We start from the raw sequence: 15,886 nt of genomic DNA, 5'->3' as shown, positions 1-15,886 counted from the left end.
ATTTAGGTCATGCAAGCAAAGAACAAGATAGTAACATGGTGATGGGGTCAAATGCCAAGATCGTAACTGGTCTTAGTGATAGTGACCAACCTTATGAATCTGAGGAGCTTTTGAGTATGGATGATGATGATGACAACAATGCTATACCTCCTTATCCTGTGTTCATATGTCCTACAAACCCAATCTCCACTGATGATGATGAAAAAATGGAGTTTCTACATTGCAGCATCCATAAGGCCAATCTCCACTGATGCGAGATTGAGCTTAAAAATCAAGTAAAAAAAAAGAGTATATATAAGCAAAACGTCAAAACATGAAGTAGAAAAATACGAAAAATACACAAAGCTAAGCCAAATGAAAACACAAAATTAAGAGCAAGAAAAGACTAAATCATTGAATTTTGAGGGAGCCAAACATGAAGTAAGGATGAGAGAGAGAGAGAAATCACGAGATAGAGAGACACACACTTGGTGCTGCTGGAATAGAGAAAGCGCTGCTGGAGTAGAGAAGGTGCCGCCGGAAGAGAGAAAGCGTTGTCGGAAGGAGGGTTTGCCCCTGTTTAATAAAATCTGCAAATTTTCTTATAAAAAAAAAATTGATTTGGATTACTTTAATTTGGGTTAAAAAAAAAAAAACTAATGTGGTAGGACGTGTGTCCGTTGATGTGGCAATAAATTAAGTTTTTTTTTTTTTTTGGTAAACAGTACTTCTATTAGAGAGAAACAGGAATACAAACTAAGGAATCATCCCTACAAACAGCCTCTAACGAGGGGGGGGGGGGGGGGGGAGATTTCCTTTATTAAAGCGAAACTCTAAAATAGAGTTCAGTGCAAACTTGGCAGCTACATGTGCTGCAGAGTTGCATGATCTCCGGACCCAACAAAAATTGACAAAATCAAAAGCAATAGCTAAGCTACAAATATTACAGATGATATTGTGAGTAAGCCAATCAGGGGATAAGTCTGGGTTGATGAGTGGATCAAAACAATTCTTTGCATCTCCTTCAAATATCACAGATTTCCATCCTTCCTTGACCGCAAGATTCACAGCCCAGTAAAGTGCTTTAGCTTCGGCAATCACAGGGGAGGAGCTATGATGTTTTTTGGCCCAGATTTATAGAACTTCACCCAAATGATTCCTTGCAACAACTGCTAAAGCAAAGCCCGAGTGCTGAATCGCAGAATCCACATTCAGCTTGATGTAGCTAGAAGGGGGAGGAGACCAAGTCTTGCTACTTAGCTCTTTAGGAGGTTGGGTAGCTGAAGAAAAGACTTTAACTATTTCATTGAATCTGGTTTGAATGTTCTGCCTAGCCTTCATCGCATCAGGGTCGATGTTACTAAACTATTTGAGGTTTCTTGACATCTAAATCTCATCAATTACTAAAGCCATGTTGAGGGACACACTCCAAGACTCATGGGAAGGGATAAGTGAGGCAAGTGGCTCCATGATGAAGGATACTATATCCTTAGCCGAGGTAAGGATCACGTTGTCAACTTGAAGACCCCAACAAGCAGTTGACCATAGAGCTTGAGCAAATGGGCATCTGAAAAAAATGAGTTCACTGTCTTCCTTTTCGGCATTGCATAACAGGCAAGATGCATCCACATGGTTAAGGCGACCAAGTCTTGCTACTTAGCTCTTTAGGAGGTTGGGTAGCTGAAGAAAAGACTTTAACTATTTCATTGAATCTGGTTTGAATGTTCTGCCTAGCCTTCATCGCATCAGGGTCGATGTTACTAAACTGTTTGAGGTTTCTTGACATCTAAATCTCATCAATTACTAAAGCCATGTTGAGGGACACACTCCAAGACTCATGGGAAGGGATAAGTGAGGCAAGTGGCTCCATGATGAAGGATACTATATCCTTAGCCGAGGTAAGGATCACGTTGTCAACTTGAAGACCCCAACAAGCAGTTGACCATAGAGCTTGAGCAAATGGGCATCTGAAAAAAATGAGTTCACTGTCTTCCTTTTCGGCATTGCATAACAGGCAAGATGCATCCACATGGTTAAGGCGACCAAGTCTTGCTACTTAGCTCTTTAGGAGGTTGGGTAGCTGAAGAAAAGACTTTAACTATTTCATTGAATCTGGTTTGAATGTTCTGCCTAGCCTTCATCGCATCAGGGTCGATGTTACTAAACTGTTTGAGGTTTCTTGACATCTAAATCTCATCAATTACTAAAGCCATGTTGAGGGACACACTCCAAGACTCATGGGAAGGGATAAGTGAGGCAAGTGGCTCCACGATGAAGGATACTATATCCTTAGCCGAGGTAAGGATCACGTTGTCAACTTGAAGACCCCAACAAGCAGTTGACCATAGAGCTTGAGCAAATGGGCATCTGAAAAAAATGAGTTCACTGTCTTCCTTTTCGGCATTGCATAACAGGCAAGATGCATCCACATGGTTAAGGCGAACTTGGAGATTAGCTTTTGTCAGCATGGCGTTGACGCTTATCCTCCATATTAACATTTTGAGTCTCTCTGGGAAGTTTGCCTTCCAAAGTTTGGACCAACAAGCTTGGGGCTGACCAACACAGTCAAGATGAGCAAAAGCAACATTATGGATGGATTTAGGCTATTTGAAACGTCAGACTTTTCCATCTATGAGATAACAGCAGGGACTAAGTTGACACAACACTAAAAGATTAGAGACCAAATTGACACAATTGAAAGGTTAGAGACCAAATTGAAATATGGTGTAAAGGATAGGGACCATTTATGTAGTTTATCCAAAAAAATAATTAAAAAACAGGATGGATTAAAATATAAAGATAATACTATTTAAACATGTATGATATCTTGATGACATGTGTTATATCTTGATTAATACATTACACAGTTAAAAGGAAGGCTGGTTTTTAACACACAATGAACAAAGATAAAGGGAGAAATTTGTGGTGACTTCTTGGTGGATGATTCTCAACTAATTAACCCCAAATTGATGATCAGGAAAGCTTGTTTCATTAGCATACTTGTTCCCAGATTATCAAACAATACATACAGTACATGTCGATAGGAATTGCCGAATAGCAACAAAAGATATTTACAACCATCAAACATCAACATGCCAGAAGTGTCCAACACTTTTGTAAATTAAGCATGAGGAATAGACCACACCTTTAGAGGGATAGAGAAATCCTTCATCTGTGGATTTGCAAAAAAAAAAAAAAAAAAAAAAAAAAATTATATCAATTCGAAATGTAGAAAGAAAAAAAAAGTACACCAGATATAACTTATTTATTGCTTAAAACCATGATTCATGACTCTGGCACATATGAAGAGAAACTCTAGCATAAGATTGATCATTAACGCATTTTAAAGACCTTACAAATTCCTTCAAAAACAAGACTTTCAAAAATGATACAAGAGGTTCGATCATCAAAAAAAAAAAAAAAAAAAAAAAAAATGATACAAGAGGTTCACAAACACACAGGATTTCTTTAAGGGCCTGTTTAGATTGAGGGGAAAGGGAGGGGGAGTGGAGGAGAGTAGAGTAGAGTTGGCTGAAAATAGGTTAATTTTGAGCTAATTCTACTTTATTCCTTCTCCCTCTCCCTCAATCCAAACATACCATAAATATTTAAACACTCTAGAGTTACAGGTTGAGAAATAGTTCACAAACACATGAGAGTCCTTTAAATTTTTAAGTATTCTAGAGTTACAAGTTTGCAAAGGACAATACTAGGGTACGCAAGGTGCATCTATTGATTCAGATAAGAAATAAAATAATTCTAAATGAAAGGCCTCCTAAATGATTAAGCATTTTCATAGTGTATGGAGCATGTTGCACTACAGCTAGTGCACTGTGAGAAATGTGAACCAAGCAGCAATATTTAACTTATAGGGAACTAAAGAAGATACTAAAAACTTAATGAAAGATAACAGAACATTCAAGTAGCTTTTCCTGAAAGCTTGTTTTTCAAATAACTAAAAAAGTAACAAAATATAAGGAAAATTAACAATCTATTTGATTTTTCTCTTTAATACTTACTCGCATCGTTAATAGGAGAAACAAGTTAATTGCACTGAGTATGTTTCATGATGAAAATATTTTATTTGATTGTTATATCCCTACTTAACACATTTTGGTACTCAATAGAAAATATTTTTCAAAGCCTCATCATGTGCATAACAATGAAGCATAGGTTCTAGTAATACAGGTCATATCAACCTGAAAAGCAAATTTTCTGCGTTAAAATTATGCAAATCTCGAATATTACTATTTGCATCTTCTTTAAGCTTCTTGTTCTCCGCATAAATAGTGGAGAGAAATTTTGTGACTATATGAGGAGCAAAAATACTTGCATCAACAAGTAAAGCACAAAATTTACTAACATAATCATTTCTCCCTTTCACCTTTTTTTATTTTTTATTTATAAAATTTATCAATAACTAAAAATAGTTCAACTAATATTATTGAAATGAACAATGCTGCATTTCTCAAATGAGGTGACTCATCAATATAGCCTTTCATCTAAAATGAGTTTTGATTATTTCAAGATTGATATGTTGTCTCTTGAGTTGAGTAATGGATTGCTGATTTAATCTTGAATTGAACGCAGATGAAATTATTTATGGCAATAATAAAATATCCACATTGAAGAATACCAACTTCTACAGAGTTTGCATTGGATGTTTTGAGAATGATTTTACATCTATTAGCTTGAGATAAACCAAACTCAATATCATGTAATTCACAAATCCATCTCTATTAGAGGAAGGAATAGAGAAAGTAGAAAAGGACAAGAAAGAAAGGGAAAAGGAATGGGAACAAATTATATATTCAATGACTTATACAAACACCCAAAAGGAAGGCTAGTTATCAACAAAAAAGCGAAAACATGAAGAAAAAAATAATGCCAAATTGATGACCAAGATGCTTGTATCATAAGCATACTTGTTCCTAGATTATGAAACCACCCATAGTTACAATGGATATTGACTAGATGTGCACCAATTTTGTACATTGACCACAAGATATATACTACTACGTTTGCCCAATTATAGAGGAATCCCAAGATCTGATATTCGGCAATAAAAATCACAAATTATTGGAAAACATAATTATTGAAAAATCAATGTTTTGAGGTATCCAAAAAAGATCAAGTAAATTCACCAGATTTAGTTTCAAGATATTAATTAGGACCAAAATGTACACAGCATAAAACAATTCCCTATTTTGTGTTGTTCTCCACTGGCGAACAAAGAAGAAAAGGAAGAAGAAGAGGATAAAAGTTGATGTCGAAAACAGAAATAGAAAGTGAGTATCGCTTATCAAAAAAACAAAAAAAAGTGAGTATCAAAATAAATTAGGTAGAGGATCAATTATTACAGAAGATTGTGGCAGTTAGCCAATGAGGAATACAACTTCATAACATAAAAAAGTTTATAATTAGCAAATAAGAAAAAAATCACAAAGAATTGCGTTTGGGAGTGAAGTTCTCCTTGCTTGCACTCGCACTCACCACGGAAACAATTCATGTCAGGTTCGGCTTGTCAACAAATCCTATATCAAACCAAAACAAGGGGGGAAAAAACACTAGTGAAAACAATTTTACAAGAAGACTTTTTTTTTTGAGAAAGAATTTTACAAGAAGACTGATAAGGAAGTAAAAAGCACATACAATTTTACCACGTCTTTCCAGGGATAGAGAAGTCCTAGCTCTGATTCTGCAACAGAAAGCACAAATTAGATCAGTTGGATTTATGGTTTTTGCAAAAGGAATGTTTTAAAATTTTACAGTGGAGACCAAGCATCTTCACCAGATTCAGCATCAAAATGTAGAACAGAAATATACACTATATATAAACTTTTTTTTTTTTTTTTCTTTTTTTGAGATATAATTTTACTGCATAAAACCATGATTCATGTTAAAGATTTACTAATTCGGAAATGTACACCACTTTTGGACGCTTGTTACCAAGCCTAAATTTTTTCCATTAATGATGTTCTTAAACAAAAAAATATTATAATTACAACACTCTACTTGAGTGTAGATTACCAATATTTCTTCTTAATCTAGGAGGAGTATCCTTTGGTCTAAAGGGACACAGTTAACTGATGTTAAGTGGGAACTTAGGGATGGTACTAACATTCCGATGGACCATTTCTTTGGCCTAGTTCCAGAGCAGGGAACAAGGGCACAGAGGCTGAGAAACTTTCTTGTGTGACTGATCAGATGGACAAGACCTCTGGTCCTGGAATCAGCAACTAGTCTTATCCATGTATGACCAATATTTGTCATACTCTACTAAAAATTCTGGCCTTACACAAAGTCAGGTTCTTACGAGGCTAGGATGGGATTTACTAAGATCCTGTATAAATTTACAGTTTTTGCTTTGAAGAGCAGATTTTCTGCATTGAAATTATGCATATCAAGAAAATTACCACCTGCGTCCTCTTTAAGCTTCCCATTCTCCACATATATAGTGAAGGGAGATTTTGTGAATATATGGGGAGCAAAATACATGCATCAACAAGTATACCACAAAATTCACTAACATAACCACATTTTAATACATTCCTCTTTTACATTTTTTTATAAAATTTATCAATTATACAAATAGTTCAACTAATAAAATTGAAATGAACAGTGCTATGTGCCTCAAATGAGGTGACTCATCAATATATCCTTTATTTCAAACCAAGTAGTCGACCATTCCATCTTTTCCAAAATTTAGAGTACAAAAGTGTAACATTTTAGTAAGTGAAAACAACTCAATAGTGAAAAATAGCATCAAGTTACAATATATAAATTCAAATGTAATGAACATATTACACAATTCTTCTCATAACCTACAAGAAAAGATTGGACCAACTTTTTAGTATGCTTAGACAAATACTTAACCAGAAGTCCTATGATTCCCAACTGAAAGTATAATTTGTAGCTACCTTAAATCTGATGCACCAGTAGTCCTTCTAATACTTTTCACCATTTAAAAAAATACACATATACTCTAGATAGGTGCATACATAAAAAGTGTGTATATGCATATGTTACATTTATACGTAAATATAAATTAAGTGCAACAGTATCACGAGACAATAAAAGAGGAAGTGTTATATGCAAGCTGGCAAATTGACTGATTCTGGAATGACATTTATCCTGATTTTTTATTGGCCAAGTTGGGCTGTCCCTTGAACTGAGTAATGGATTGTTCATTTAAACCTTGAACTAAACTCATATGACAGTTATTAATGGTAATAAGTCAATAATAAAAAATCCATACTAAAAAATGCCAAACTTCAGCATAGATTAACACAGGTAGTTTTGAGAATGATTTTACATTAAAGGGAGAAATTGCAAAAATAACAAGAAGGGGCAAAAAAGAAAAGGAAAAGGAATGGAAATAAATATAAACATTTAAATATTTAATCGCCCAAAAGGAAGGCTATTTATCAACATAAAAAGAGTAGAGAATCCAGGAAAAGATCATGTTGACATCTTGTTGGATCACCCGAAGACAGCTCAAGTGATTAATCCACCCCCCAAAAAAAAAAAACAAAAACCAAAAAAGTATGCAAAATTGAAGATCAAAGATGCTTGCATCATAAGCACACTAGTTCCCACTTCCCAAATTAATCAAACCACACATATAGAACATATTGATAGGCGTAGTTACAAAGGATATTGACCAGATGTGCACCAATTTTGTAAATTGAGCGCAAGGTATATACCTCATTTTTCTAATGATATAGGAATCCAAGACTTGACATTCTAAAATAAAAATCACAAATGAGATCTGTTAAATATTAGCATTGATACAAAATGTTGAATATGCTAGTATAGATGCGGAAGCGAAAGCATAAAGTATAGAACACAGTAACACACGGGAGTTACGTGGTTCAGCCTAATAGCCTACATCCACGGAGGAAACCCTAAAGGGCTACATCAATAATATATTAGAGTGTAGTACAAATCCTGTGTTACAATGAATCATAACATGTGTATATATAGTAGACTAAACCCTAGACTAATAGACTTCTAGTACAAATAGAAGACTTGACTTGCACACAAAGTAGAATTAGGCTTGGACCTATGCTAATGGGCTAATATATCTCTAACAAGATCAATTGGAACCAAGATCTCTGTAAAAGGAGTGTTTCAAGATATCCAGAAATGATCATGCATCTTCACCACATTTAATGGGAAAAGATTACTTACGAACAAAATGTACACGGCATTCAAAAAAAAAAAAAAAAAAAATTTAAATGAAGAAGATAAAAGGGGATGTGGAAACAGAAACAGAAATAGAAAGGGAGTATAAAACAAACCAACCAGAGGATCAATTACTACAGACAGGAACAAAGCTAGGACTTGTAGTTAGGGGGGCGACTTTGCTACTGGTTGTATACGGTGGTTTAGCCACTGAGGTTTTTTTTTTTTTTTTTTTTTTTTTTTTTTTTTTTTTTGACTTTGATGCCTGTTGTTGGGTGAGGACAATTATTTTGTTTGAAATATTTTAAAAGGTCGCATTGTTTGTTTTGTATAAAATTGGTTGATTAGATTTAATTTTTTTTTTTTAAATTTTACTATTGGTAATTTTTGTTGTTGGACTAATATTTTTGGGCTTGTATATTTTGTTTTAAATTTTAAATTTATAGATTTTTTATGGTCTTTAAAAAGAACAAAATGCTAGAGTTACAATTTTTTATTTTTACAAATTAGTGATATGGTGAGTGGTTATTAGTAAGTAAAAAAATGGTGTAAGTAGTGGGCCTAAATGTGAATCAATAAATATTTGCTACCTCAAGAGTTAGCAAAAATATTGTAGAAAACTTTGTGGTTATAATAACACTCTCAAAAGAATTAATGATATTATTAAGGAGGTAAAGAGTAATTTTATAAAACAAAATTGCTAAAATTAATACCTAGTATATATTCAAATATTTAAAAAAAAAATATTAGGAGGGGCCATTGTCCCCCAAGCCAAAAGCTACCTCCGTCCATGACTATAGAAGATTGTCACACTTAGTCAAAGAGGAGCACACGTTAATAACACAGCAAAGTTCATATTAATTAGCAAATATGAAAAAAAAAATGAATAAAATCACACAAAAATTTCTTAGCTATAAATCTTTCTTGCATTAAGAAGTGGCACACAGAGAGAGAGAGAGAGAGAGAGAGAGAGAGAGAGAGAGAGAGAGAGAGAGAGAGAGAGAGAGAGAGAGAGAGAGAGAGAGAGAGAGAGAGAGAGAGAGAGAGAGAGAGAGAGAGAGAGAGAGAGAGTCTCTTCAGCTTTTGACATTCAATTATCTCAACTGAAGATGATAAAATATAGAGCCGATGGGCCTACCTTAATGGGCCTGACGGATCGGAACTGTTGGGCCTGTGTAAAGATGATCCCATGCGCTGTGAAGGCCCATCGCTGACAGACATAGTAAGGGCCCATGATCCGAAATCTCTATCGCCTAGAAAAGCCCTAAGATCCGAAAATGGAAATCCTTGCTCACCACCCTCAGGAGAATTTGTATTAGAGTCCCACATGGAAAAGATTTGGAGATCAAGAAGAAAAGCCAACTCTCTACCACTATAAAAGGCCTAACACCTTCACAAATCAAGGTACGTTTTCATTGACCCTCTCTAGCGCTCTAGAGTGGTGAGAAGAATTCTAACTTGACCTTCGGAGAGTGTTTGGCCGGCACCACACCGGTGCTTTCTAAAGGTTTTCTTTCGATTGCTCTTGTTGTGCAGGTTCGCTTTGAGTCGCGAGTGCGGTGTGACCTATTGGTGATAATTTTCGGCATCATCAGTTGGCGTCGTCTGTGGGAAACGCGTAGCACTTTATCGTTTCCTAGACAAAAGAGTTACATGGTACTCACTCGCTCAATGGCAACCACTAATGACGTTCAAGAAGAAGAAGCCCCTACGACTGCCCTTGAGAAACAGGTCAGGACGCTCGCCACAGCCGTGGAGCGCCTCACCAAACAAAACCACGACCTAGAAGAGCAGCTGAACCAAAAGAATGCGGCGGTTAATAGCCAAGGAGCGGATCAAGAAGGGACCAGCGCTGAAAGGAGAAATCAGGACGGACCACAAGAGAGTAACGCCCCGAGCAGACCAGTGCGACGAGACACTAGCATCCCTTCCCTAACGGATACGGCTCCACAACCCTTCATCGCGGAGATGCAGGCGATGAAGGAACAGATGGAAGTAATGATGAACGCTCTCAAGGGGCGAGTGTCAAGTGATCTTGACGACCTTGTCAACCGAACTGACTCGCCATTCACGACAACCGTCAACTCCTTCCCCCTGCCGAGTAAGTTCCGCATGCCAAATATGGATAGTTATGACGGAGTCAAGGACCCTCTAGATCACCTAGAGACCTTCAAGACCCTGATGCACCTTCAGGGAGTGGCAGACGCGATTATGTGCAGGGCCTTTCCTACAACCCTAAAGGGCGCAGCAAGGATTTGGTTCAGCCGGCTAGCACTCAACTCCATCAGCACCTTCAAGGAGCTAAGTGCTCAATTTACTACGCACTTCATCGGAGGACATCGGTATAGGAAATCCACGGCTTGTTTTATGAATATCAAGCAGCGAGAGGAGGAGACGTTACAGGCCTACATATCGCGCTTTAATAAGGAAGCGCTCTCGATTGACGAAGCCGACGACAAGATACTGGTAGCAACATTCACGAATGGGCTGAAGGGGGGGTAAGTTTTTGTTCTCCCTATACAAAAACGACCCAAAGACCATGTCGGAGGTGCTTTACAGGGCCACCAAATATATGAACGCTGAAGATGCGCTATTAGCCCGAGAAGATAGACCCAAGAAAAGAGACAGACAAGAGGATCCCCGACAGGACCAGGGGCGAAAGAGAGGAAGGATGGGAGACCGAAGGGAGGAGAGACGTCCAAAACCCATGGGCGGAAGGTTCACAAATTTCACCCCATTAACCGCTCCGATAGACCAAGTCCTAATGCAGATTAAGGACGAAGGGTCCCTGACGTTTCTAAGAAAGCTGAAGAGTGATCCCAACAAAAGGTCCAGAGACAAATATTGCCGCTTCCACCGTGACCATGGTCACGACACGGCCGATTGCTTCGACTTGAAGCAGCAAATCGAAGCCCTTATCCGACAAGGGAAGCTGAAGAAGTTCGTCAGCAAGGAGAGAACGGATCAACCCCCGCAAGAACAACACCCCCGCCGAGAAAACGAGCGACCAAGACCCCCATTAGGGGACATAAGGATGATAATCGGAGGAACGGCTGCGGCCGGATCGTCGAAAAAGGCTCGCAAAACATACCTTCGGATGGTACAGATGTCCAGTTGGCGGGTACAGTGCCAAAGATAGCAAGAAGGGAAGGACCCATTATCGGGTTCTCGGAAGAGGATGCACGGCGCCTACACCATCCACACGACGATGCCCTCGTCGTCAGCATGCGGGCAGGCGACTACAACATGCACCGAGTGTTGGTCGACAACGGCAACTCGGCCGATATCTTGTACTATCCGGCGTTCCAGCAAATGAGGATTGACAGGGAACAGCTAATACCGACAAACGCCCCGCTCGTTGGTTTCGGAGGGAGTAGGGTATTCCCTTTGGGCGCGGTCACGTTATCGGTGATAGTAGGAGATTACCCCCAACAAATCACCAGGGACGTGACATTCTTGGTGGTCGATTGCTCGTCTGCCTACAATGCTATTCTTGGACGACCTACGCTCAACTCGTGGAAGGCGGTCACATCAACTTACCACCTAATGATCAAGTTCCCAACGGAGTATGGGGTAGGAGAGCTACGCAGAAGTCAAGTTACCGCACGAGAATGCTATGTAGCTATGATGAAAATGGAAGACCAAATCCAGGCCTTGAACATAGAAGAGCACCGAACGATGGCAGAACCCACAGAGAAGCTAGAGGAGATAACTCTCGACAGTTCCAATCCGGACAGAACAACCAAGATCGGAACGCTTGCCAAACCCGCAATCCGTCAAGAGCTCGTAGCTTTCTTGAGGAGCAATAAGGATGTGTTCGCCTGGAGCCATGACGATATGCCAGGAATCGATCCCTTGGTCATGGTACATAAATTGAATGTATTGCCCTCATTTCCACCCGTCCGACAAAAGAAGAGAGTGTTCGCACCGGAACGAGACCAAGCAATAGCGGAAGAGGTCCGCAAACTCCAAAAGGCAAGCTTCATCAGGGAAGTCTACTATCCCGATTGGCTGGCGAATGTGGTAATGGTGAAGAAAGCGAGCGGCAAGTGGCGAATGTGCGTGGATTTCACCGATCTTAACAAAGTGTGCCCCAAAGATAGCTATCCCCTTCCAAGGGTCGATGTCCTAGTAGACTCGACGGATCAACACCAATTACTAAGCTTTATGGACGCTTTCTCGGGTTATAACCAGATCCGCATGCACGAGGCCGATCAGGAAAAGACTTCGTTCGTAACCAGTCAAGGACTCTTCTGTTACAAAGTAATGTCATTCGGCCTGAAGAATGCGGGGGCAACATACCAAAGGTTAATGAACAAGATGTTCGCACAGCAAATCGGGAGGAATGTACAAGTCTATGTCGATGACATGCTGGTGAAGAGCCGGAAGGAGGAAGACCACCAGGAAGATCTTAAGGAAACATTCGGTACGCTTCGATCCTACAACATGAAGCTCAATCCGGGAAAGTGCGCATTCGGCGTAACAGCAGGCAAATTCCTAGGATTCATGGTATCCAGAGGGAGATTGAGGCTAACCCGGACAAAATCCGAGCCATAGTAGAGATGGCCCCCCCACGAAATGTGAAGGAGATACAAAGCCTTAACGGCAAGATAGCGGCATTAAATAGATTCGTGTCGAGAGCCACGGACAAGTGTTTGCCCTTCTTTCGCACGTTAAAGAAGTCTTTCGAGTGGACGGACGAGTGTCAGTGAGCATTCGAGGAATTAAAAGCATACCTATCTTCACCACCCCTATTGAGTCCCTCGCAACCTGTGAAGAACTTTTCCTCTACTTGGCTGTCTCCTCTGTTGCAGTCAGCGCGGCCTTAATTAGAGAAGAGGATAATGCACAGAAGCCTGTATACTACGCCAGCCGGGTGCTCCGCGGTGCCGAAGAAAGATACCAGCCTATGGAGAAACTCGCTTTTGCATTGGTCACGGCGGCTCGCAAGCTCAAGCCCTACTTTCAAGCCTATATCGTGAACGTAATGACCGACAAGCCCTTGCAAAGGGCACTAAGTAATCCTGAAGTCGCAGGTCGGCTGACGCTGTGGGCAATAGAATTGAGTAAGTTTGATATCAAGTACCATCCACGTGTGGCCATTAAAGGACAAGCTGTAGACGACTTCATAGCAGAATTTACGCATGACGAAGACAAGGGGGCAGAAGAATCCCTCCAATGGAGCATATACACCGACGGATCATCCAATCGGCGAGCCGGAGGGGCCGGCATAGTATTGCTGTCACCTGAAGGAGACAAGATTGAATGTATGGTCCGTCTCGACTTCCCCACTACCAACAATGAAGCAGAATACGAAGCAGTGGTGGCAGGACTCGACCTAGCCAAGGCCGCCGGAGCTGAAAGCGTAGTCGTTTACTGCGACTCTCAAGTCGTGACCAATCAAGTAAACGGAGATTATGAATGCAAGGGGGAAAGGTTGAAGAAATATCTTGATCAAGTAAGGGCGAGAGTCGACGGACTAAAAGCGATGATCGTCCAAATCCCCAGGGGAGAAAATGAGCTCGTCGATCGGCTAGCCAAAGCCGCTTCAGCAGAACATATGATGACACCGGGTAATGTACTTTCTTTTGTTCAACTTTTTCCACTAATAGACCCCGACAACATGCAGGAGATACGCTCCGAAAGAAACTGGACTACACAGATAACTTCATACTTAAAGGACGGGTTACTGCCAGAAGAGAAGGAGGCAGCAAGAAAGCTAAAAGTCCAAGCGGCAAGGTTCGTCTTAATAAAAGACATTCTTTACAAGAGAGGTTTCTCCCGTCCTTATCTAAGATGCCTGGGGGCTGAAGAGGCAGACTACGTAATGAGGGAAGTACACGAAGGGATATGCAGGAACCATTCTGGATCGCGGTCGTTGGTGAACAAACTGGTACGAGCTGGGTATTACTGGCCAACCATGCAGAAGGATGCCGAGTCTTACGTAAAAAGCTGCGACAAATGCTAGAGGTTCAGCAATTTTATCGGACAGCCAGCTGAGGAGCTAACCCCTATAACGGCTCCATGGCCGTTCGCTCAGTGGGGACTAGATATCATGGGACCTTTCCCAACGGCCGTAAGGCAGCTAAAGTTCTTGGTAGTGGGTATTGACTACTTCACAAAATGGGTAGAAGCGGAAGCCTTGGCCACCATTACAGAAAAGAACATTAGAAGTTTTGTCTGGCGGTGCATCGTATGCAGGTTTGGTATTCCTAGAGTTCTTGTCTCAGATAACGGGAGGCAGTTCGACAACGACCATTTCCGGGATTTCTGCACACAGCTAGGAATAAAAAACCACTACTCATCACCCGCCCATCCTCAGGCTAATGGCCAGGTTGAAGTCACGAACCGATCCCTGTTAAAGATTATCAAGACTCGGCTCGAGGGGGCAAAGAGCATATGGCCCGAAGAATTGCCGAGCATACTGTGGGCATACAGGACAACGGCGAGGACTCCAACAGGAGAAACGCCATTCCGACTGACATACGGGAGCGAGGCGGTCATCCCAGCAGAAGTTGGGCTCACAAGTTACAAGGTTCACAACCATGACGAGAGTAGGAATGACGAATCTATGAGGCTACAATTGGACCTGATAGATGAGGTTAGGTCGGCGGCGGAGCAAAGGATCGCTAGATACCAGGATCGCATGGCCAGACATTACAACTCCCGGGTCCGACACAGAAACTTCCAAGTAGGAGACCTCGTACTCAGGAGGGTCATGGGTGCAACTAGAGACCCTACACAGGGAAAACTCGGTCCCAACTGGGAAGGACCTTATAGAGTCACGTCATGGAAAAGGAAAGGAACATACCACTTGGAGACAACAGATGGAGAGAAGCTACCGCATCCATGGAATGCCGAGCATTTGAGAAAATACTACCAGTAATAGTAACACGGCGAACGGCAACCAGTTTGTTTTTTAAGCTTTTTATAAGTTTTTCTTTTAACTGTTTTTTTGCTACAATCTTGTCGTGCCTTTTTTAAGCCCAAAGGGGGCAGGCACTTTTCCTTTACGCATTTCTATAATCAGATACAATTTTGAGCTTCTACTTGGATGTCATTACAATTGTCCACAAAATTAACAGAAACTGAATGAAGTCCACAAGATGGACGGATACAAAATGAAGTCCACAAGATGGACGGATCATCCTACAAGGACGATCACTTTAAGTCCACAAAATGGACGGACACAAAACAAAGTCCACAAGATGGACGGATCATCCTACAAGGACGATCACTGTAAGTCCACAAGATGGATGGATCGTCCTACAGGGATGATAACATCCTACAAGGATGATAACTTAAAGTTCGCAAGATGGACGGATATAAAATGAAGTCCACAAGATGGACGGATCATCCTAAAGGGATGATAACATCCTACAGGGATGATAACTTAAAGTCCACAAGATGGACGGACACAAAATAAAGTCCACAAAATGGACGGACCATCCTATAGGGATGATAACATCCTACAGGGATGATTACTTGAAATCCACAAGATGGACGAATACAAAATGAAGTCTGACGGATCGTCCCAGAAGGATAACCACATACAATCCACGAGATGGATGGATCATCCGCAAAGTGGACGAAAATAAAATAAAGTCCACAAGATGGACGGATCGCCACAACAATAAAAGAACGTGTCCGCGAAGTGGACGGACCACCGACTACGTTAAAATTTTTTACAAGTCCATTAAATGGACGGTACATTTAAAAG

Source organism: Quercus robur, chromosome 8 (assembly GCF_932294415.1).
Source record: "Quercus robur chromosome 8, dhQueRobu3.1, whole genome shotgun sequence".
NCBI lineage: Eukaryota > Viridiplantae > Streptophyta > Magnoliopsida > Fagales > Fagaceae > Quercus > Quercus robur.
The sequence above is the reverse complement of the archived record's forward strand: the minus strand, read 5'-3'. Positions refer to the sequence as shown.